This window comes from Mesoplodon mirus (assembly GCF_964341445.2).
Source record: "Mesoplodon mirus genome assembly, chromosome: 13".
Classification (NCBI taxonomy): Eukaryota; Metazoa; Chordata; class Mammalia; order Artiodactyla; family Ziphiidae; genus Mesoplodon; species Mesoplodon mirus.
In genome coordinates, this window is record NC_138989.1 from 45,960,954 (window position 1) to 45,984,136 (window position 23,183).

Here is a 23,183-nt window from a genome sequence, read left to right on the forward strand (position 1 = left end):
TTGTGATATGGAGAACAGCTATTAAGTAAATAATAACTCAAAATATAGTTTAAAAAATCAACAGAGGAATCAACAACAATGACAAAACAGAAGAAATATAGAAAATAAACACCAAAATGGCAGATGTAAACCCAGCTATATCAATAATTACATTAAATGTGAATGGACTAGTCACTTCAATCAAAAGGCAGAGATTGTTAGACTGGATACAAAAAGCATGACTTTCTTACATGCTATTTATAAAGATACATTTTATATTCAAAGACACAAATAGGCTGAAAAGATAGAAAAATGTGTGCCCTACAAATTGTCTCTATAAACTAACTGAAGTGGCTCTATGAATATCACAGAAATTGACTTATATTTCTTGTAAGAAATCTTTCTAGAGATAAAGAGAGACATGTCACAAAGATGAAAGAATATATTAAGAAGATATGATGATTATAAATGTATATGCACCTAATACTCCCAATAGTGTAAGAATTAAAAATATCTTCACATCTAAATACTCGTCTCCTGGAGTGAGGAGTGGGATGAGTTCTTCAATCTTTATAACTGTATGGGTTTTGTGCCATGAGCTCTTTAGCGTGAAGGAAAATACTTTCCTTCTGACAAGTGTGATTGTTGCAAACAATTAGCTAAGAAAAAAGAAGACAGAGGTAACTAAGTTTTGAAACTGTATCCCAAAGTCATGAGCATAAAGGAAGCAACCATTTGCTCTTAGCTCTTTCGGGAATGACTGGCTCACGTGGGCACCACATTATGTGTTTATGTGGAATTTTGAGCTGACAGCTAAAGGACATACTTTTTTTTTTGTTCATATATGACCTTAACTCTGTCATTTTTAGGTGCTAGGAAGATTCACTCTGCTGAGGCTGAGTCTTAACCATACCAAGAATATTGTACATGTTAGGTTTTCACAGTATACTCCACTGATTCTTTAAGGAGCTTGTCAACTTGTCATGAAAAGATCCAGCTTTAGAGAGTTATAAGCTATGCCATTTTTAATTCTGCTTCCCTAGAAGAAAGGATATGTTTAGCTGGTTTTTAACATTCATATTTTCGTGAAGGCTAATATTATTAATTTATTCTTCCAGCTAGTTTTGGTTGTGCCATCTTTTAAATAAAAAATGAATCATTTGGGGGAGCACATGGAGGAATGATGCAGAGCACAACACATCATCAGAAGTGTGGTTTGAGATTCAGGAATGTAATCTTGTGTTGTTTGTTCTGTTCTCTTGACATAGAGCTAATTTTCTCAATAATAGGTGCAATGGAAATATCAAATATGAAAGCTTCATTTCCCCATCCTTCAAAAAGCCTTTTAGCCTACTTTGAAATTCCCAAAGAATACCTAGAAAAATGCCTATCAACTGAAAAATGTCAAAGCTAATGCTCTGCTTCAAAATTAAAGCACAGAGAAAAAGCCTGCAATACAGGTACAAACTTCTTTGGTGTCTCTGAAGCATTCCTGCCAGTGTTAACTCACAAGGGCTCATTCTGCTTCTGAGGCCACTAACACAGTTTGCTCCCACGTCTGCTCACAGTATATCCTTTCTTGTAAATAATGGAGTAAGAATATAGAAATTGGGTGAATGAAATGGGCAGATAACCCTTGAAATAAATTAAACGACTGTGGAAGTTGCATTGATATTCCAGAACAAACCCCACGGCCTATTTATGCATTGAAGGGTCACATGTTGAATAGAATCTTAAGGTTCTGAAGCCTAAATTCAAAGTAAATGGCCTAGCGTCCCAGGAGAACTGATTCTAAAAATGCCAGATTTCAAAGCTAAGTGAAATAGCGATCATCTGAATTCTCTCAGCCTAAAGACATCCTTTACTGCAATTTCTAAAGCGTTCCTCCTGGGAGTGCTTAGTCTTTCTCTTTGGTGTTTCTGGTCATGGATGCCATACATTCAGACTCTGAGAGTAATCATGAGAGAGGAGCAAAAGAGAAGCACCTAAGAGTTCTGCATTCCCACTGCAGAGTTTAATAAATGGTAATGATATCACAACTCTTACTCACCTTAGCTGGTGTTTTGGAAAATGCTGGTGCTCTGCCCAGAGAGTTTAGGATATGTATACGGGGGTGAAAGTGGGGACAGGGGGTGGTCACATTTTGTGCTTTTATTTCCAAAACTCAGCATGTGCAGTTCTTTTTCAGAGGACTGCCCTTAGGTTGCCAGAGCCTCATTTGCCTGTCTTGTACAGAGATCAGGAAGCACCTGGGAATTTATATCTCCCTCACCAAGTCAAAACGACACTGAGGCATAACTTACATTTCAGAAAACCCTTGCAAGATCAGGATGAAGCCACTTTTTGCAGAAATTTGCCTGAGATGATACTGTGCTTAGATTTTCCATTTCATAACCCTTCCCTGCCCTGCTTTCCCTACTCCCTTGCCAACTCCCCATGAAGCATTTTCTTAATAAATCTCTCACCTGTCAATCCACACCTCAGGGTCTGCTTCTGGGGATCTCAACCCATGACGCAGCCTGGCACCATGGGATTAAGCCACCCTAATAAAAAGAGCAAAGGCATTTTGGTGAAGGTTAGAGGAGCAAAGGGGCTTCAGTAACTAAAGAAAAAAAAGGGTGCTGGTAACCTTTACTATCATGTATCTTATTCTTCACCACCCTTTCTCTTGCACCTTTCTTTGTCCCTCTTCAAGAGTGCTGTGCCTTTAAACTCCCCTTAGAATTTCCTTGTGGGAAAACCATCATTCATTTCACTCCTTGCTCTCCTTCCATCAAAACATTTGTTCATAATGCTAGTTCTCAGAATTTTGGACACTGTCCTCTAATTTGATAAAGCAATTCTAGCAAAAGTTAGTCGTAATTGTTATATTACTCATCTCTTATACACAAAAATACCTGTAGCATATATATTCAAAGCAGAGCATTAAGATAAAAACATGAAAACAACTCATCTCCTATCATAAAGACAGGTAAAATCTTCTTAGTATAATAAGTTCACAGTAAAACTATTAGAACATTTCAAATGTCATAAGAGATATATGTACAGAGGGCTTTATGTGTTCAAAGAAAGAAAGGAAAGGAATTCTGTGGCAGTCATTTTTGCATATCATTTCATTCAGAAATTAAATAATGTAAATATTTAACATATAATGTTAAATATTAACATAATATTTAACATATTAATGTTAAATAATGTAAATAACATTCAGAATGTTAAGTTAAATAATGTAAAGTACTGGCTCTACTTTCTACAGATAAGTCAGTGAGCTCAACTAAGTTAAATACTTGACTGAGGCACATTGCAGATGAATGCCAAAGCCAAGATTAAAAGTACTCTTTTTTGCATCCAAAACCTGTGCTCTTTCCTCTACATTACTTCAAATAAGGGCAGCAAAGAATGCTTGAAATTTAAAGTGTATTCAGGAAATTAGGTAAAAAATATCATTTATATCAGGGATTGAGGTATTTACCTTACCTGTATTATTCATTCTTGCACTAATCCTGTAGAGTAAATATTATGTCATCCACTTAAAAATTAAAAAAAAAAATCAGATGAAGTAAAACTTGCTCAAGCTCACAGAACTACAAGGTGTGGGTTTGATCCCAGGTCTTTCACTCCAAAACCTGATGTTTTACTTAATTTTCTTTTGGCTAGAAATTGAGAGGAGAGTCTGCCAGATCAAGTGGAGAGTAGAGAGAAAAACAGAGCAGGGGAACTCCGAGTGTGTATGGGGAGAGGGAGTAGACAGTTGGCTGGGTTATCACCTGATGAACGAAGAGCAGGAGGACAGCATAGACTGGCCAATGCTCTGCTTAGGTCTCAAGAGGTTTTGATGTCAACTGATGGGCAATAGACTGTCAGTGAAGATTTTCAACCAAGAGCATAGCATGGTCAGAGCTGAGTTTTAATATGCTAACTTCCTATATTTTTGTGGTAACATGAATATTTTATATATATATATATATATATATATATATATATATATATATATAAACCACAAAAATAAGGAATATTTACTGTTTTCATCAGTGTGTTTTAAGTGAGGTGAATTGGGGTCAGGTTAATTTCCTATTGCATCCTTTAACTTTACCATGTAGGATATTGCTTATTTTATCTTTATCTATGATAGACTCTTCATAATCCTTGGATGCAATTTTTACTAATGTCATCACAGTTTATAAATAACAAAATGCCAACTGTGTCAACTGCTGTGCATTCCCAGAGGATCTAAGCCTTGACTATAAGGATGAATTGCCCATCAACCAAATACAAAACAGGGTGCAAAAATTTAATCTAATTCAGCAAGATAACAATGACCACAAAGCTTGAGGTAGAGAGTTCTGGATAGTGGTAACATTTGATGTTAGGTGAAAGATTAGATCATTAACAATGGCATTTATTTATCATAAGGGAAAAATTGAGATAATCCTTGGGAGATCCACAATTTCAGGAACCAGGCAAGAGCGTCAGTTATCCCAAGATACGGCTGGGATCAAGGGCAGTTTCCAGGCTCTGTCTATCCTGGATGTGCATGTGGGGTAGCTAGGAAGGGTGAGGGGAAGGTGACAGAGGCATGAAAAAACATTGGGCAGCAGGAAACTGACTAGAAAATTCAGAGAGGAACACTTCCCTACCCCCAAGAGGAGAAAGGATAAGGCATCTATTAGGTGGTGTTCTGATCAAACTTAGCAAGCTGTTTATAAAACACTAATAAATGACTCCATGTGAAGTCAGAACATTTCTAGGCCCAGGGATCAGATAGGAGAATATTTACTCTTATGCTAAGAAGGACTGACACAATAAGTAACCATGATTTCTGTAAGAGATACTGGGACAAAACAAGAATATAAATCAATACATTTATTCATTCTATAAAAATGTGTTGGGTATCTACTAGATGCCAGGAAGAGTTCTAGATACTGGGGATAAAATAGTGCAAAATAAACAAGCAAACAAATGATGAAAGGTAAAAGTTCCTCCCTCTTGAAGCTTACCTTCTGGTGGGGAAGACAAACAACATACAGAGAAGAAGTAAACGTATAACGCTTCAGCTACTGGCAAGTCCTCTGGAATGTAATTACAAAATTACAGTGACATTTCTCCTTGGTATAATCCTGGGCCAAAATGCACATGTAAGGAAGGAAGGACAGAAGAGAGGATATACCTCCTGACTGGTTGGCACCAAGGCTGAATGGAAGGAAAGGTCTTTAAAGGTTCCAGAACAATCCACATTGTCACCAAGTCACTGGCAGAGCAAGAAGTGAATTATTTTCATATCAACTGCCTGCCTCTCTGTCATTTCTGAAGCAATAAATGTACTGCTGCAAGAATGTGAGAATGAATCCAGTTCGCTTCCTTAGGAACAGCACAGAATAGTTGGTTTGCCACTTTGAACAGGAGCATTGTTTTATTTTTTTGAGTGAAACCATCATTTACGGTATTATACATCTAGATGGTTAAAGTTTTCTAAATTATCAATTACAGAGACCAGGATTCTGAATTTAATAGACTGTTACTCTAGGTTCATTAAAGTAGAACTAATTTTCACTATGTTATAAACGATGTCTCTAATTTCAAATCAATGGAAACTCCTGGAAATTACTATCAAACTTTGAAAGCATTATCTGCTATTGAAATACGTACTTCTGAAGAAGACTCTGTGCCTGTTATTGAACCAGTCAGCCTCACGGTTATTGCCATTAACCCTTACACGTTGATTAAATACTAATGTGACCCCAAGGCAATTTCAACTAAGGGTTTTTTTGTTTTTTTGTTTTTTTCTTTCTATAGGCCTCATGCCTCCAAAGCTATTAAGGTACTCTATTCTTCTGCTAATTATCTGAAATGTTATTAATCTGAAGCCTAAAACTCATAGAACTTCTTAAAAGCTACTCTACAATGACAGTGGACTTGAAGTTAAAAATATAATTAAGAGATTGAAGAAAAATATTCTAGTGGTTAATTTCCAAACTTTTAGACCTTAACACACATGCTATTATCTCATTTTGTCTGATTTTTTTTTCTTTTTTCCCCAAATTGTTTTTAAATGGAGAAACTGCAGTCTTTTGCATTTTGCAAAGAGATTGGGAAATAGTCACCAGTAAAAAACAAATAAATTACTTTCATATTGTAGCTGATATTTTTAACACTTTGGTTCAAAAATCTATGTAACCTATAATCTATATTATTACCTTCCCAGTGGAACCCTCACCCCCATTCCCCTTGTACCACTCAAGTTGAATGTGCCCTCTGGAGAGATGAAATTCTAGTAGCCCTGGTATGGAGTTGTCACTCTTCTACACAGGTCCTGAGCCTCAGGAAATGCAAAAATAAAACAAGCATGTATTGTGTCTACTTGTCTCGGGAAGAGATAAAATTCAGGATAGTCAGAAATTCTGTCTGTTTAGCTCAGAAAGAGACATAAAGAACTTAAATTAGGTGTTCCTGTAAGCTATAGGATAGGCATATCCTTTAAAGACTAATTAATAGTGATTTCACATTTTTGTCATAATAAATGGTCTGTAATGAATGAAACCAAGTTTTATGGATCTAGTGTAGTTGGCTTCTTCTGTGCATGAAAACTTTAAATATTTGACAGCTATCCATATCAGTAAGCATTTTCAGGAAAAAAAGAATTATTTTACATATGAAGGATGTTTCACTTATAACATCCTGGCCTCAAAATACATTGAGAAAGTGGTCATTATATTCTAATCACTAGTATCAATTAGTAAGCACAATGGTCTTGACCTAAATAAGAAAAAAAAATTATGTCAAAGATATTTTTAGAATAGCAGAATTGAGTTTATTCTAGCCTGAAATAGACCAAATCTTACTTTCAGATTGTTGATTAAACCTTTGCTTCTCTGTTTATTTTTACTTAAAAAAAAGTTTGTTTCCTCAGAAGTAGACATGGTTTCAGCACATTGACAGGGTATCTATTAGTCAACCATCCCTTTATTCAAAGCTTTATTCAGCAAGTATTAATTGATCAGTAAGGACAAAGAGAAGGGTGCTTGAATTCAGTCCTGGAGTCTATCCATTGTTATAAGGGTGAAACAGAAGAATGGGTTTAACCTTTACCAACTTATTTTTCTCATTCATAACATGAGAAAATAAAAGTACTTATTCATAGTGATGCTATCAGCACTAAATAAAATAATGTTAAGAAAATATATTTGGTACAGTGTAGCCCTCCTGTGCCTTCTGTTCTGATTATATTTATTATTTTCTGACTGGGCCATTCATTTTATTCCTGGTTTGTTTTGCTTTTTCTATCTGCACTACCTAAAATGCACTTCTTTTCTATAGTGAACTCTTATTTAACAATGAAGTTCTAAGTTACCCATCATCTCTGTTACAAAATCTGTATTGACTCTGCCTTCTCTCCCCATCCTCCCGACAGGTAGAATTGACTTTCCTCACTTTTATACTTCCTGTATGTGTCATGGATGTTTCTGTCATAGCAAACACAAATTTCTGTTTCACTTTTTGTTTACATCTTTGTTTCCTTAACTAAATATAAATCCCTGAAGCCTTAGAAATACTTCATATTCATATACTTTTCCTCAGAAAAGTGCCTGAAATATATTTAACATGCAGTAAGTGTTGAATGGATGACAGCATGAATAAATGCATATTTTATGCCTTAATGTCATTATTATGGGTATAACGGGAATGTACATGATTCAGTGAGTTCCCAGAGAGCTTGCACTGAGCTTAGGAACTTCATAAAAAGTATATTATTTAGCCCACTGAAACCTGTATTTATAAACAAGAAACAAATATTAGAAAATTAGAAATAAGTTTTCTAAAAACATGGCAAAATTGGGATTGGCAATGAAGGCTGCCATGATTTAAAGCTCCAATCTCTCGCTCTCCCTCTCTCCCCAAGGGAGAAAGAAAGGAAGAGAGAGGATATATATATATATATATATATATATATATATATATATATATATATATAGTGACAGTGTATTATATGTACATAAATACATATAAAATATATATAAACAACCCCTGACTTATGGTGGTTCAACAATGATTTTTCAACTTCATGATGGTGTGGAGAGTGATACACATTTAGTAAAAACCATTCTATGAATTTTGAATTTTTATCTTTCCCTGGCTAGTGATACTCCTGTAATGCTGGGAAGCAGCAGTGAGCCGTAACTCCCAATTAGACATTTTATAATGGCTGTAAACAACCGATACGCTTACAACAACCTGTTTTTCACTTTCAGTACATTAACCATTATTATGTTATGTTATGTTTTGTTATGTTATGTTATGTTATGTTATGGACTGAATCATATCTCCCCAAAATTCATATGAAGAGATGAAATTCCAATACCTCAGATTGCACTGTTTGTGGATATAGGGCCTTTAAAGAGGTATTAAATTAAAATGAAACCTCTGGAGTGTGCCCTAATCCAATCTGACTAGTGTCCTCCTAAGAAGAGGAAATTTGGACTTACAAAGAGACACCAGGGAAAAGGCCACGTGAGCATATAAGGAGAAAGCACTGTCTTTAGGCCAAGGAGAGAGACCTCAGGAGAAACTAAATCTGCCAACACCTTTGATTTTGGATTACCAGCTCCCAGAATTGTGAGAAAATAAATTTCTATTGTTCAGGCCACCTAATCAATGGTATTTTACTAGGCATTCCTAACAAACTAATATATATGTGTGTGTGTGTGTTGATATATATTTTAATATATATATACACACATACATGTATAATATATATTTAACTTGCATTATTATTACATACATACCTAGGTTTATATAGTCAAATAGTATCACAATACTTAAAACTAAAAACAATGGTTATCTGTCCCACTCTGGATTCCTATTCCCCAGAGACTACCAATTTCACCTCTTTTAGCTGTTTCCTCTTGTATTTTCTTCTTGTTTCTAAATAGCATGCTTATTATTATGCTATATTATTTTTACTTTCATATTTAGATATTATTATTAAATTCCCACCAGAGAAGATGGAGATTTGCTTTTTTTACATTTTTTCCTCTTTCTTCTAGGACATATATTTCATAATTTTGCTGAAATAAATATGCAATGTTAACATAATTATGACCACAGAAATGTTATTCTAAGCTCAGTTGCAGAAAACTAGAATACTAAATAGCAATCCCTTTGATACTTCTATCCATGAGAATCAGCAACATTCTCTTCAGCCTGAAGGGACCTTTCCTGCCTTGCTTGAAGTCTGCAATGTATTCCCATGGGACAGTTAGTTACCTTGTAGAACAAAATAATTTCTCTTTATTTGTCACTTCCTGTATAGTGTTCATTGGCTTCCAATCTATAATGTTAGTCAGATTTCAACATGTTTCAGAAGATTAGTTAGAACATTAAAGCTACAAAAGAGGATTACCAATCAAAAGTATTAAAAGATTTGGCTAAATTGTATCAACACAAATCTGGAAAACAGGTGTGGGAATGTATTTTTATGATGTTAAATCACAGAGGGAAAACAATAATTTCAGATATATTGTTGAGAGTCAAGATATCCCCACACTCACAACCTATCTAGGTCCTATGATAAAGTCTATGGAAGTCTATTCACCATGACTTTCAGAAATACTTTGATGGGAGCAGAAATAGAATCTTTGATAACTGTTGTAATGACTAATTTCTATAGACCAAAGGGTAATGAGAGATACTGCTAATGGAATGGATATTTATTTTCAGTACCAATGCTGGAAGCAATCAAGAAGCTGCTCTAATTTATAAGATGAAGATATATATACTCTCCTTAGCACCAGAATGAGCTAAACTAGATAAATCTTTGGTGGTTACTTATTGATCATGGAGTCCTTAGTGATAAATTTAACAACTACTCAGAAAGTTCCTACTTGATTGGTGGACTGGAAATATTTTATGTGTGCCAATCAGAGATCTGATATGAGCCATCACAATAACCGTGACCTGGTACCCAGTTCCCAAACCTGTATCAGATCAGAGAATCCAAGTCCTTTGAAGTACTCTGGGTACACTTGAGTAAGGAAACTCTAACAACGTCATAAAAATGTACTTTAAGTACTTTAAACTTCGTTTGTAGCTTTCTCTTATAGCTATTTTTCAGGTTTACTGTGCAGTGAGTAAAGTAAAATATCCATACTGTTTGAGGATGATTGAATACTGATTCTGAGTTAATAATAACTTTGAGGGATTCACAATATCACTGTGGACCACAAGGATAATGTGGTCTTATATGTGTCTGGGGATAAATGGATATACTCAACAATGATCAGAATTCCTACCTTAATTCTGGGACAGAAAGTGTCCATTAAGAGTTCCTATAATTTTGCTTTCCTCCCAAAATAATAAATCAAAAGTAATACTATATACTTGGGAGATTGCAGAGTGTAAAGCCAACATCAACGATTTGAAAGATGCCAAGGGGGTGATTCCTATCACTTCCTCACTTAACTCATCTGTTTAATTTGTGCAGCGACAGATGTATCCTGGACAATGACAGTATTTATGGTGAATGTAAACAAAAATAAGCAAAATAGTGTCTATTCTTCCTGTTGTCTCTTTGCTGTAGGAGATCAACAAAGGCCTTTGTCTCTGTTGTATTTGTGTCTACTACCACAAGGTAAAGAACAACAGAAGCAATTTGCATTCAGTCAACACAGATAGCACTATATCTTGATTCTTATGCTTTAGATCTGAATAAATTATTGGAATTGGAATCATAATTCAATTTTACAGAGCTTTGACCATCCCAGAGTTTCAAAGTAAATGAAATTGGGCTACTAAAGTGATTGGCAAACTATGGTCAACTAGCCGAATTCAGTGTACAACCTGTTTTTGTAAGGCCTGTGGGCTAAGTATGGTTGTTACACTTGTAAAATGTTGTAAACACACACACACACACACACACACACACACACACACACACGAATATATGACAGGAACTAAATGTGCCCCACAAACCCTAAGCTATTTATGCTCTGGTGCTTTAGAGAAAATATTTGCTGTAGAAAATTTTTCTACTCTTAGACCAAAAACTAAATAAATAAAACCGACTACATCAATAACATCATATTAATATTATAGAATCTAGTAAGCAGGAAGTGACAGCAGTGTAGACAACTTTCTTTTCCACTGAAGTATAGTTGATTTACAATGCTGTGTTAATTCTGTACAGCAGAGTGATTCAGTTATACATATATATACATTCTTTTTTAATATTCATTTCCTTTATGGTTTACCATAGGATATTCAATATAGTTCCCTGTGCTATACAGTAGGACTTTATGGTTTATTCATTCTATATATAATAGCTTACATCTGCTAACCCCAACCTACCACTCTACCCTTTCCCCAGCCCCCTCCCCCTTGGCTACCACAAGTCTGTTCTCTATATTCGTGAGCCTGTTTCTGCTTCATAGATAGGTTCATTTGTGTCATATTTTAAATTCCACATGTAAGTGATATCATAGGGTATTTGTCTTTCTCTTTCTGACTTACTTCACTTAGTATGATAATCTCTGGTTGCATCCATATTGCTGCAAATGGCATTATTTCATTCTTTTTTATAGCTGAGTAGTATTCTATTGTATAAACATACCACATCTTCTTTATTCATTCATCTGTCAATACACATTTAGGTTGCATCCATGTCTTGGCTATTGTGAATAGTGCTGCTATGAAAATAGGGGTGCAGGTATCTTTTTGAATTATAGTTTTGTCTGGATATATGCCCAGGAGTGGGATTGCTGGTAATTCTATTTTTAGTTTTCTGAGGAATCTCCATTTTCCATAGTGGCTCCACCAACCTACATTCCCACCAACAGTGTAGGAGGGTTCCCTTTTCTCCACACCTTCTTCAGCATTTGTTATTTGTGGACTTTTTAATGATGGCCATTTGGACTAGAGTGAGATGGTACCTCATTATAGTTTTGATGTGCATTTTTCTAATAATTAGCGATGCTGAGCATCTTTTCATGTGCCTGTTGGCCATCTGTATGTCTTCTTTGGAGAAATGTCTATTTAGGTCTTCTGCCCATTTTTTGATTGGTTTTCTGTTGTTGTTGTTGAGTTATATGAACTATTTGTGTATTTTGGAAATTGAGCCCTTGTTGGTCACATCATTTGTAAATATTTTCTCCCATTCTGTATGTTGTCTTTTTGTTTTATTTATGGTTTCCTTTGATGTGCAAAAGCTTGTAAGTTTGATTAGGTCCCATATGTTTATTTTTGTTTTTATTTCTGTTGCATTGAGAGACTGACCTAAGAAAACCTTGGTAAGATTTATGTCAGAGAATGTTTTGCCTACAATCTCTTCTAGGAGTTTTATGGTGTCACATCTTATGTTTAAGTCTTTAAGCCATTTTGAGTTTATTTTTGTGTATGGTGAGAGGGTGTGTTCTAATTTCATTGATTTACTTGCAGCTGTCCGACTTTCCCAACACCACTTGCTAAAGAGACCGTCTTTTTCCCATTGTACATTCTTGCCTCCTTTGTTGAAGATTAATTGACCATAGGTGTGTGGGCTTATTTCTGGGCTCTCTATTCTGTTTCATTGATCCAAATGTTGGTTTTTGTGCCAATACCGTGCTGTTTTGTGGATAACTTATAGTACAGATTTATGCCATGAGGTATAAGATAAATCCCATGAACAACTGGGTCTGCCAACTCTGTGTCATTCCAGTGTTTCTGGTGTTTCAGGACACTTGGAAAATCCACCCAAAAATACAATACATTCACTAGAACTAAGAAAAATGCACAATGCTTTATGGAGCACCCTTTGGGTTTGGGAAAAAAGCATTTGGGTCTAACCCATTTGTTAAATGAGCTCACTGACTACCCGCTTTGAATAAGGTCCAAAGCAAGAGAAGGCTCTCCATTCTCCAAGCATGATGCTACCTACCAGCTCTCTACTTGGCCCTGTAAACGAGAAAATCCAAAGTTACTTAAGTTTTGGGGGAAGACCGAAATGCTCTATGGAGTTAGTGACAAGCCCCAATAAGAGCAGGGCTCAATAAACTACAGCCTGCAGGGCAACTGCCTGATTTTATTGCCTTATTGGAACACCATGTTCATTCACTTACTTATTGTCTTTGACTACTTTCATGTGTTCCACAGTGGACAAATTAAGCTGTTGTGACTGAGACCAAATGGGCCATATGCCCAAAGTATCTACTAATCAGCCCTTTATGAAAAAAAAATGCTAACCCCAGGATAAGTGATTCACAGAGTATTTTCTTAATATTTGGAGAAATTTACTTGTCAAATGCTACTATCCTTTCAAGATACAGACTTTGGTTTACTCTTGGTCCCTGGTAGAAACTGACTGAATACCAGGTGACCAAATGACCTTAGCTGCCAATAATCACTAGGATGTTACTGGAAATATTGACCTTAATTCAAGAATGACCAGCAGTCCACTATCATCAGGTAGAAGTGATATGTAGAGGACTTAGTTCTAGTAGGAAACTAAGGCAAAGAAAGTTTCATGAGCAAGTGGCTTACACTCAGTGTACCTGCTCTTGCCTCATTGTCACTTCAGTCCCACCTTTGATCTCGTGGGAGTTTCCCTATGACTGACTAAGGAGGAAAATAGCAAGCCTGAATAACAGAGGACATGTGGAAGGAGACTGCTGTAGCATTATAGCTCCACTTGTATGTGACCTTGAAATAAAAGTGGAGAAGGAAAGCTTTCAAAGGGAGAGAACTTCTGTGGTTTATTTTTTCTGGAGGAAGCATCTCTCTTCCCAGAAAGGATATTTCTGGTGGAGATGCCTGGAAAGAGATATAATTTTATTCATGAGTGGTGACTAATCATTTGGTAGATGTTCAGGAACTTGAAAAGAATAATATAGAAGGATTGAAGACAAGGAGTTCTGGGAAAGAGTGACATGAACAGATCTCTCAGAACGGGACTAGAATGTGATGTTTTTGTTCCATGTAATTTTTTTAACACAAGTCTAAGTTGCAATGGAGACTTTCAATAAGCAAATGAAAAAAAAATTAACTGTCCTGTGGTTATCAATTTTTTCCTAAGTCACATCATTACCTGCTCAATTAGCTCATGAATGAATATCCATTTTTGCAGGGATGGAGAAATTTCATGGATTCCTCAATTAGATTTTCCTCACTAAGGCTTAACTGACTATAGCCACCACTATTCAACATGCCAAAGCAGGGATTAGCTCTGAGCCCTGATGTACTGCTATATTCTGGAGCACCTGTCTATAACTGGGTATCTCATATATATATATATATATATTTATTTATTTATTATGTATTTATTTTATATTTATATATAATTAAATATAAGTAATGTATAATTATATTTTACATGTAAATATATATTTTATATATATATTATATATTATATATTTACATATATACTGTCTTATTCAGAAGAAACATATTTTAGAGAAGAAAACTAAGACAATGGAGTGATAGTCACTGGTCATAGGAGGGACTCAATCACTCATATGCAGCTGGCCTTATAGATAGTAAAATCTGGACACCAGCAAGTCATAGCATTTTGTGAGGTTAGTATGTTTTCAAAGTTGTATAGTTTGTGCTCTGAAAAAGCTATCAGTATATATAGCTGCTACGCTAATACCAAGTTTACATAAGTTCAGAAATATTAGAAATGGATAAATTTGGAGTCACAATTCTGACAATTATATGAACAAACTCTAATGAGTTTAAATTAAATTTGTTCCCTCTGTCTATATAAATCTGAGCTCTATTGGTTTAGCCTTGGTAGAGCAGGGATGGTTACTTGTCCCAGGAGTCAAGAATTGTGAAGGCTCTGATATTTTATCCTACTTACAAACAGACAAGTTAGCTGGTCACAGTTTAATGAGTGAGATGATTGGGTAAGAGAAAAGAACTTTATTATTCACAGAATAGCAAGTAGAATGAGCTTACTCCCAACACAAGCCAGTGGGTTGGCCGAGGTAGATAGATGCTGCATGTGCAGTGAGTTTGCATCGCAGCTGTTATAGGCTGAATGCTTATGTGCCCCCAAATTCAAATGTTGAAGCCCTAACCCTCCATGTAGCTGTATTTGGACATGAGGCCTCTAAGAAAGCAATTAAAGTTAAATGATGTCATAAGAGTGGGTCCCTGATCTAACAGGATTAGTGTCCTCAAAGGAAGAGACATCAGAGCACACTCTCTTTCTCAGTGGCAGAAAGGCCATATGTACACATAGCAAAGAGGTGACTGCCTACAAGCCAAGAAAAGAGGCCTCAGAATGAAACTTACTTTGCCAGTACCTTGATCTTGAACTTCCCAGCCTCCAGAAATGTAAGAAAATAAACTTCTGTTGTTTAAGCCACCCAGTCTATGTTATTTTGTTATGACAGTCTGAACAGGCTAAGACAACATCTGAAGAAACTGAATCTTAGAAAACCTCAATTTTTTTTTTTTTTAACAGACTGTAAGCAAATCCATCCAAAATTTGCCCCACATAGAGATATTATCTTTATTATACCGGGCAGCAAACAAACCTGCCCTCTGTTGGGGAGGAGGAGTACTGCTTTCATGTTCCAAGCCTTTCTGCTACACAAAAATGCTGGAAGAAATAGTCCAGCACAAAATCTCTTAGTGCCTACACTAGCAGACATACAAAATGTCTCCTAACAAATTATCTCTCAAACCTAGTGAACACAAAAAAATCATATTGGAGTATATGGCTGCATTCTGGCCATTTCAGGCTTTTCATGATCTATTAGTACCTAAAGGTTAAAAACAGATTTTGATGATGGCTACATGACTGGTGTATATTATTAAGAAAAATGGAGCTGCTAACACAAGTTGGGATGGTAAAGAGGATGTTTGAAACCCAGGGGAATTCACTAATATGCCTCCTAATTCTGCTGTACTTAGTGATAAAAGATAATATAATATCTATGAACAAGATTACCACGAACTCAGTAATGAAGTTATGAGTAAAGTAAAAAAAAATCTTACTCTCAGGTAAAAATCCTGAGGAGCTGATATGCTGGTTAGGGGTAAAGGGAAGAGGAAATTGGTAGTAAAGCAAGAAAGTTATAAATACAAACTATAGATCTGTGACAAGTTGCATAATTTGGAACTAAAGTATCTACTCATATTTTGTTCCTTATTGTGTAATATTTTCCTTTATTATTATTATTTTTTTATTTTTTTGCGGTACGCAGGCCTCTCACTGTTGTGGCCTTTCCCGTTGCGGAGCACAGGTTCCGGACGCGCAGGCTCAGTGGCCATGGCTCACGGGCCTAGCTGCTCCGCGGCATGTGGGATCTTCCTGGACCGGGGCACGAACCTGTGTCCCCTGCATCGGCAGGCGGACTCTCAACCACTGCGCCACCAGGGAAACTCTTTTCCTTTATTTTTAATCCACAATTCCTCTACTTAAATAAGACATGTAGATGGTAGTTAAATTTAAAATGTAGCTTTGTATTGATTTTATAATTAAACAATAGATTCTATACTTCACTTGGGGATTATCCAAAGACCTGCATTTAAACCTAGATGAAGTAATTGGTGTGTCTTATTTGATTTCCCTTTTAGTGAGAGGATGTGCTTACTTTTATCGAATGAGAGAGAGTTGCATTATGTTAAAAGAAACACATTATTTGTGTTGTTTAAGGAAATGTATGCATACAAAAAGGGTGTATTTTGATTTTGAGTAGGAAATGTGGAATGTAGTGAAAAATCTGTCATGTTTGTAGTCTGTGTTTGCATCCAGCATATTTGGAAATCACTTCCTCAGTTTGGAGTATTTCATATTTAACTTGCACGTCCCCAATACAAATGGTACAGCTCATTTTCCCCAGCTTTTCTTATTGCTAGCATGTTGGCGCATGACCTTGGTTTTAACAGTAGTTCATATACACAACTATATGAGACAGTTACTTGAAGAAAAAAAAGGACACAGATATACATAAAAATCTGTCTTTTGGCCAGCATCATGGTGGAGCAAGCTCTTTAGAGGTTCCAGTGTTGGAGCTATGATATTTCTATAGGATGTGATGTTAGTAACACATAAGGCATCAGTGGGATTATCACTAGAGTAATCTCCTCAGTGTGGATATGCTTCCTCTGTGTGTGTTCTGAGCTCTGCTTTCTTGTCCACCTAGAGATTTTGAGAGCTACGTAATGGACTGTAATACTTTCCAGTTTATTTAAACTAACCCAAGAGGATTTTGTTGTTTGTTACTAAGAATCTTGGCTGATATTCCTGAAAATATCCCTAACAAGCACTCATGTTGTTAACATGTCTGGGTATAAAATTCTACTTTAGAAATCATTTGCTATGAAAATTTTGATTTTGATTAAAAGCTTTTTATCACATGTAGGGCTGATTGAGTGCTGGACGTATAACCACCTCCATTGTTTTCTCCATCATCCAAGCTGCATCATCTCTTTCTGGATTATTTTAAAAGTCTCCCCACTTTTACCCTTGACCCTAAATCTATTCTCAACAAAGAGCCATAATTATCTTTATTGGACTGAAAGCCAAAGTCATCACCATGGCACAAGATACCGCATGGTCTCGGTCCTGGATCCCCCCTAAACGTTTCCCCTGTTGCTCTGGACCTCTTTTATTCTGCTACAGCTACATTGGTTCCTTGCACATACCAGGCTTGTTCTGACTTCAGTTTTCACCTATTCCCTTTGCCTGAATGATTTCTGTATCAAATAGCTGCATGGCTGTCTCCTTTATCTCCTTCCAAACATTGTTCAGAGTCCTTCTCTCAGTGTGTGTGTGGTCTTCCCTGACAACCCTATTTAAAATCATAATCCTACTATTCCCCACAGCCCAGGCCCCACCAGGCACAGGATTCTCTATGTCTCTTTTGGTGTTCTGAGATTCAGTTGCCAATGTGTGTGGGGGTCCTATCTACTTGGAGATAGCATTTGATCCAATAAGTTAAGAGTTAATTCCTATAAGACATCACCCTACTCCCCACTTCAGGTGCCAGTCACAAGCCCAGCTGTGACCTGTGCTTCTGACCAATTAAATATAAATCAAAGTTTCCCAAGACCTCCTCCTTAGGTTCAATTAATTTGCTGAGTAGCTCACAGAACTCTGAGAAACATTTTACTCATGAGATTATTGGTCCATTATAAAAGAATACACTAATATGTATAAAATAGATAACTAATAAGAACCTGCTTTATAAAAAAAATAAAATAAAATTCAAAAATTCAAAAAAGGAATAAATAAAAAAATAAATAAAAGGATATGATTCAAGAACGACCAGATGGCAAAGATGCGTAGAGAAGGGATGAGGAAAGGGAGGGTAGCTTCCATGCTCTCCCCACCCTCCGACTCTCCCAGTGCCTCCACATGTTCACCAACTCAAAAGCTCTTTGAACCTGTCCTTTTGGGTTTTTATGGAGGCTTCATTACATAGGCACAATTGATTAAATCATTGGTCATTGTCAATTAATTTAACCTCCAGCTCCTCTCTCCTCCCCAGAGGTCAGGGGCTGGGACTGGAAGTTCCAACCCTCTAATCACAGGGTTGGTTCCCTGGCAACCAGCCCCCATTTTTCGGTGCTTTCCAGAAGTCGCCTCATTAACATAACAGGAAATTCCAAGGCTTTTAGCGAGCTGTAAATCAGGAACCCTGGATGAAGAGAAAATATATATTTCTTATAGAGCTGACCCTTGAACAACACAGGTTTGAACTGCACAAGTACATTTATTTCTGGGGTTTTTTTCAACAAATATGGACAGTACTACACAAACAAAGTTTGGCTGAATCTGCAAATGTGAAACCAAGGATACAGAAGGCCAACTATGGGACTTGAGCACCCTTGGATTTTGGTATATGTGGAGGCTCTGTGAACCAATGTCTTGATACCTTATTCCTAGCTTTCTCTTTCTGGGTAGCACTTATCACCATATAAATTATAGTAGTGTACTATAGTATTATAGTATTAACTAGGTCATCACAGAGCAATGAGCTGAGCTCCCTGTGCTATACAGCAGGTGCGCACTAGCTCTCAGTTTTATACATGATAGTAAAGCTGAGCTCAGAAAATACACAGCAGAAGCATATCCACACTGAGGAGATTACCCTGTGAAAATCCCACTGATGCCTCATGTGCTACTAACATCACATCCTGCAGTTTAAACTCTGACACTGGATTCAAATGTCAGTCTGCCACTTAAAAGTTGTGAAATCTTGGACAAATTAATTTTTCTCTGTGCTTCAGTTACTGAATCTGTATAATATGGGTAATAATAGTTCCTCCCTCATAAAACTGATATGAGGTTTAAACAAGTTAGTGTGTGTATGTGAAGTACTTAAAAGAGAGTGATGAACATAGTAAATGCTACCTATTTGCTAATATTAGCCATTATTATTAAAAATTGCTTATTTGCTTTTTCTTGTTTCTCTCTCTCTCTCTCTCTCTCTCTCTCATGACTAGATTATAAGTTCCTTGAGGGCAGGGATTTCTTTTTTATTGGAGTATAGTTGCTTTACAACGTTGTGTTACTTTCTGCTATACAACAAAGCGAATCAGCTATATGTATACATATATCCCCTCCCTCTTGGACCTCCCTCCCACCCCTCATCCCACCCACCTAGGTCATCACAGAGCACTGAGCTGATCTCCCTGTGCTATAGTGTCAGGTTCCCACTAGCTATCAGTTTTACACATAGTACTGTGTATTTTTGAATATACGTTACATACACATATGCATTATCTACCTATCTACTTATCTCTCTATCTATCTCAGTATAGATATTTACTGCTGTATTCCCAACAACTAGAACAGTGCTGTACACACAGAAGGAATTCAATATATATGTGTTAAGTGGACTCCAGCCATATTTTGGAGTGGTTGCCTGGCTATGTGGGATAGTTACCCAATATCCAGTCGTGTAAATCTTTTTCAATAGCCATCAAAATTTGCAAGGAAGACTCCTCCAAACTCTGCCGGGTGCTTTCAGCCTGGCTGTTTTCAGGCCACAAACTGTTGTTTTACCTTTCACTATGTGAATTTTATTTATTTGGTTTTGCCTCAATGGCCAGCATTCCCATGTTCAAAGACACTTGAGTTAAACCTTTCCAGACATTAAACCTGCAGCCACCAGGGAGAAGGAAGTGGAATTACCTGGCTGAGGGGAATTGGAGAGAGGCTCTAGGTGCCTAGTCACTTTCTAAGACAGATTCTTAACCAATGCACTTGTTTCCTGCCCCTCGCTCACCTCTAGTCAAATGTAAAGGTTCTCACTGCTTCCAAATCCTGAGCTACCCAGGGTCCCATAGGAACCACAGGCATGCTCTGAGGCTCCTGTACCCACCCTCCTTGAAAACCCCTGGGGGTCAGCTTTGTCCTTTCTTCTAAGTCAGCCATCACTCATCAATCTACCTTCCAGCATTCAGAATTTTATTGTCTTCTCTCTAGTGTTCATTTCTCTCAACTTTTCTTTGTTCTTACAGATTTCTGCCTATGAAAATATCTTGATAGTTCTTTCAGTGAGATAGTTCTTTCAGTTCTTTCAGTCTGTTCTTTTAGGGAAGAACAGACGCTAAATGTGAGTTCCAATCACTGTGCTTAACAAGCGTCTGGTCCTTGCATTACAGTAAGCGCTTGACTCTGTCTGCTGGCGGGAGTGAGAGGGATGATAAGGAAAAAAATTAATTTCATGAAAAATTATTCTGAGTTAATTAGTACATCAGGGCTTTCTAGACAGAGAGAAACCAATGTGCAGAAATGTGAGCATTTCATAATTTGTTTAAGAAATCCATTGCATTTTGGAACACTAATGTCATTTGTTAGATTAAGGTCAAGTTATCTCACATTAGCAAAGTTCCTGACAAAGAGTTTATATATCAGAGTAACCTGGGGGAGATTTTTAAAGCACAGAAGCCTAGGTGCTACTCTAAAATCTTATTTTAGAATATCCAGGGTCAGTCTAAAATATACATTTTTAAAAGCTTTACAAGCTCATCTAATGTATGAAATTATCAAGAGCTGTTCAACTAGAGTAGTGTTTAGTGACATAAGTTGAAAATCATCTTTATGTTTAGTCCCCTGGATGACAAAATGAAACATTCATATTTCACTTATTCAATAGATATTTTAAAAAAATCTTATTATATTCCTTGTTGTCAAGGAACTCACTCTCTAATGAGGGACTATTATACCCTTTAGTGTAAAATGGTCAGGACTACATTGTCTGTGACAAAGTAAAGGGACACACGTATTTCCTTGTAGGTCTATGATATGTTCTTTTATCTGCCCTGACTCCTATAAGAAATCTTTCTCTTAACTCAGTAGGGCACACAATGTAGAGGACAAAGTGATACTTTACCTTTTGGGAATAGTTACATTGATACACACATCCAGCAATGACTGGGTAGATGTACTTTTGCAGTCTAAAATTACCATCTTGTATCAAGGACAGGTAGAAGCAGGAATTTTTTTAAAAGTGGGGGAGGCAATAGTTGTGGAGGGAATCTTCCTTTCACCTCCATCTTTCCCTGCTGAGGGACATCTATTATAGCTCCAAGTCACCGTATCTCTATTCATGAATATGCTTCCCACACTTCATGATTTTGAATCAGGAGATAGACATCTGTGCCCTTAATTAGCAATTTTAAAACCACAAGTACCAAAAAATAACAAAACTTAATATAGTCCTATTGAGAGTTAGCTAACCTACTCCATAATATTGCTGCTTCAGCATCAGTTTTGTGTGGCTAATAGCCTGCAGGGACCTTGAAGTGACACTGGCTTCCCCCTCGAATGCCTGCCTTAAAAATGACCTGCAGAATCACAACTAAATGTAAGTTCCTGATATGATTCCCCCAACACTCCTTGTAATAACAGTCTCTCCTGCCTCCCAGCTCCTTTCCCTTGTGTTCCCCTCAGATAAGACTCCCTCAGAGATTACCAAAACCCTACTCTTTTTGGTTTGAGTTGACCTATCTGGCCTTAGCTTGGGAAACCCAAAGCATTCCACCTGTGGGCCTTAGTAAAGACACGTGCCCAAGTCCTGCTGCTCACTCCCCTGTACCCTACCTTGACCTCCCATGTGACACGTCAAGGCATACTGTGTACCTCTTCCAACACCTGTGAGTAATAAATGCTCTATTTCAGTTTCCCTGTGGTCTTCTGTTGAACTTCATCATCCACGATCTTGGGGGTTCTACCTAACAAATGTTAATTTCACAGAGTCACAACAAGTCCTCAATGTAAAAGCAACTATAATTTAAATGGGTAATTTGGCTGATAATTTTTTTAAGAGAAAGCAAACAGCAGATCTTAATACTCCAGAAAATATTAGTTCAGCATATCTCATTTGTTGCTTTTGTGAAAAGCAAGTCTGCACAACACCAGATGAGGTACAGTGCTAACTGTTCCATCATTCAAGTCAGAGGAAAATGTAGAAACGTGCAGAGCTGTTTCCTTGCAACCTGTCAGTATCTCAGTGTGACTGGAGTGACTCAAGACCATATGTCTTTCCAGTTTAACCATATTCAGTCAATGGTTGAATTCTTCAGCCAAAATCTACAGCCAGACTTATTTGAGAAGAATTCTGCTGCTGCTGCTGTGTGTAGGACCAGATAAAGACAATTCAAGCATATGATTTATTCCTTTAAGTTGCCTTTCTGGTAATCAAATAAGGTTGTCTATATTAACTGAACAATTGTGAAATTTTTATTCTGACTCATTCTATGCATACTGGGATGGATCCAAATCCTCAACTAGCTCTTGAAAATATATATTTTTTTGAGTAAAACCCTACATGCTTAATAAAAATAAATAGGAAAAACATCAGTGAGCCTTGCATGTCTTTGCTCAACAATAACACCCAATGATCAGTAACATTTATATAGTGCTTATTATGAGTCAGCCTTCTTCTCAAGTAGATCAGTTTTATAAAATGACTTTGGAAGTAAAGGATCTGAATATTGATTTATCAGTAACTGTCAGGGCCTATATACTCTCTGGAAAGGCTTTCCATTTTCCCAATTTGGAAAAAAAAAGGAATTTGCAAGATCCTTATTGATCAGTCCCTCACTTCTCTTTCCAGCTTCATGCCTACATATGCCATTAACCACTGCCCTCCATCTAGATTTCAAATACTTTCGTGTTCTTACATGTTCTATTTTCTCTGTCTTTTACTTTTTCTCTTTGTTGGAATACACTTTGTCCTCCTCTTCCAATGAATAAGTTTAATTCATTTTAAAAT